The sequence below is a fragment of the Vombatus ursinus genome, unplaced genomic scaffold (assembly GCF_900497805.2).
Source record: "Vombatus ursinus unplaced genomic scaffold, bare-nosed wombat genome assembly UNPS02014841.1, whole genome shotgun sequence".
NCBI lineage: Eukaryota > Metazoa > Chordata > Mammalia > Diprotodontia > Vombatidae > Vombatus > Vombatus ursinus.
The window spans coordinates 31,751,273-31,754,588 of record NW_020954619.1 but is presented as its reverse complement, the minus strand read 5'-3'; the positions used below and the strand labels follow the sequence as shown (position 1 = coordinate 31,754,588).

General features: G+C 40.4%; 1 pseudogene; it reads right to left on the bottom strand.

Moving 5' to 3' along the window:
• Nucleotides 1-2,581: 2,581 nt before the first annotated feature.
• On the bottom strand, nt 2,582-3,082 carry LOC114026740 (annotated as a pseudogene).
• Nucleotides 3,083-3,316: the final 234 nt, after the last annotated feature.

The window sequence follows — 3,316 nt, the reverse complement described above, 5'->3', positions numbered from 1 at the left end:
GAGAGAGAGAGAGAGAGAGAGAGAGAGAGAGAGAGAGAGAGAGAGAGAGAGAGAGAGAAAGATAACTACATTAAGCAACATATTATTAAGAATTGATTAGAAGTTTGTAGGAGAGATTTTATCTGAGGCCATAGAGTGAAATTTATACTGGGGCAGGAGGCTACATAAAGTTTTAACATAAGAAAATAATTTTTTGAAGCAAGGAACAAGGTAAAAATAACTATGCAGTAATATACTTTATAAGATGCATAGTAAATCTTCGGTGCTTTTTACCTTGAAGTATTTATTATAGATTAAATCCATCAATAGCAAGGAGACATAAAGGTTTGGAAAGATCATTCTGATTTTAAGTCAAAGTTAGAGGAGACCAGTATAGCAGAGTTTGAAATAGTAGTTTAGTGGTGATGCAAGCAAACTGTGAAGTTATATAAACTGGTAGCAACAATCTGAATTTCTATAGAATTATAAAAATTATTAAGTTCTCTTCTTAGAATAGCTTTGTAAGTCATGTAGAGCAAGTGATGCAATCTTGATTTCATAGACAAGGAAATTGAGGCTTTAAGAGTTTAAGTATTTTGTCTATCATTCCATAGGTAATAAACAATGTGGCCAAGATCTCACCCCTGGCATCTCTCAACTGCTTTGTCCAATATTCTTTCCAAAGCACCCTGTTTCCTCTCAGAACTTTCTTAATTATTCATACTTTTGTGTCTTCCCTCTGCATATCCTAACCTTTAAGATCTGTTATCAGGCCAAGAGAAAGGGGAAACTGAATTCTTATTTGCTCATTTTTGGTGTGAAAGAGAAAAGAACACTTGAGCTATCAAACGACTATAAGGGGATAACAAAGTGTGACATATACAGAAGCATTTTTAATTTCTCACTGTTATAGTCCATACTCCACCAAATTTTCAAAATTATTGTTATAAAACATAAGTCTGAGCATGCTCAAGTGGCTTTTCTACTCTAGAATCAAATACAGAGTCCTCTGTTTGGCATTAAAGCTCTTCATAGCCTAGCCCCCTTCCTCTCTAAAGTGTAAATCTCCTTACACTTTACTCCCTTCACAAACTCCGTGATCCAGTTACACTAAGCTACTATGTGTTTCTCACATGCAATACCACATCTGGCTGACAGGAGCTATAATGCCCTCTTTCCCCACCCCCCTCCAGAGCAGCTGATAGTGACTTCTCCTCTGGGATTACCTGACATTGACTCCATACCTATTTTACCTTTACGTATTTATTTACATGTTGTCTCCCCCATTATTATATGGGAACCATAGTGGTTTTGGTCTCTCATTCAATTCCCAGGTCTCAGCACAGTTCTTGACACATAGTGAGTGAATAATAAATGCTTTTTTGACCTGACCTCATGTCAGGGGAGAAAAAGTGGAGAAATCAGTCAATCAACAAGTATATATTAAATGCTTGCTATTTTCTAGTCACTGTGCTAAGTATTAGGGATTTAAGAAAAAGCAAAACAATAGTTACTTCTATCAAGAAGCATCCATTCTATTGAGAGAGAAATGGAACAGCTATGTGAGGCAATGGATAGAGTGCCAAGTTTAGGAGTCAGGAAGATCTGAGTCCAAATTTGTCCTCAGTCACTTGTGACACTTACTAGGCTGCACTTACTAGACACTAGTGTGACCCTGGACAAGTCATTTAACCTCTGCTTGCCTCAGTTTTTCTCATATGTAAAATGAGGATAATAATAGCACCTACCTCTTAGGGTTGTTGGGAGGATCAAATGAGACAATAATTGTAAAGTGCAAATGCCTGTCATGTCGTAAGTGCTTCATAAATGTCATCAATTATTATTGTTATTGTGAAATATGGAAGACATGTATGCTACATACAGGGCAGATGGAAAATAGATGTATAGGATAAATTGCTAGCAGCTGGAAGGGTCAAGGAGAGAAACAAGGAAAGGTCTTCTGCAGAAAATAATATTTGAGCTGAGTCTTCAATGAAGCCAGGAATTCTAAGAGGCAGAGAAGTAAGAAAAGGAGAGCTTTGCAGGCATAGAGGACAACCAGTGCAAAGACAAGTGAACAAGAGGCATAGTATTTACCTGGAGGTTCTACCAATTTCTAATAGACCAACTATGCTTTCAAAGATAGGCACCATGCCTATGCTTAGAAATAGCATTAGGGTTCCATCAAATGAGGAAGTGAAGAGACCATAGAGAGAATTACACAGAAATGAAGTGTAACAGCAAGCACCCAAGTGGCACAGCAAGCTGTCTTCTGTATGCATTGGAACTTGGGCAATGAAGACACCAGGCAATCATTTAGTGAGACATGCTCCTGGGGCATGTGATCACACAAAGCACAGGGGTCAATCCAGATCTTCTAGGCGACATAGTATTCATTCAATCTCCTACTCCTTTAGAATGATGAGTAGAAAACTAAGTTTGATGAAAGCATGGTCTTGCTTTGATCATGCGGAAAACCCTTATTTTGGTTTCCATAGGAAACTGGAACCCCTTCTCCTTTCCCACCATTTCTACTTCTTCTTCTTCTTCTTTTTTTTTTTTTGGCAAATTTTATTCAATATGAAACATATCTCTATAATTTTTATTGAGGAGGTTGACTACGTCCATGACCAAATCCCCCTCTCAATTGGAATTCTGTTGCTGACCCAGCCCCAGCCTCAGCCTTCTTGTCAACAGTAGGGGGAGCAGCACTTCGTCTGTATGTGTCTCTGTCAGCTTCGCCTCGAGGAGTAAGCTGGCCAGGTCGCTCACCCTCCAGACCTTTGGGCCTTGGCCTTCCTGTCTCAGGAAGACTTCTGCGGATCGTGGCAGGCACGATCTCAGGGGGCAGGTGAAGGTAATCCTGGAGGTACTGAATGCCCCCATTGGTGAGGTACCAGTAGAAATGCCTCCATGCAAACTGCTCCTTAACATAGCCACGAGACCTTAGAGACTGCATAGCCTTCATGACACGGAGATTGGGCACATTCTTGTCTGCCAGCTCAGGGTGCTTTGGTATGTGGACATCCTTCTTGGCTACCATTACTCCCTCCGTAAAAAGTAGTTCATAGATGGCAATTCAGTGCTTCTTGGGCATCAACATCTCGGCGACTGCGACGGGTGCTGCTCTAGCCGGAGCCCGGGATAGAAAGGCCAACCTTTCCACTTCTAGAAACAGCTCAAACATTATTGCTGTCTCCTTTGGGGAGACACTTAGCATCTTTTAATTTTTCCTGGGCATGGCCTTTTGTGGAATTACCAAAGCACTGCATTTTGTGTCTGGAACTATTATTCCCCCCTCCTTAGCTGCCTCATGATGATTTCAGATTGCTATTAA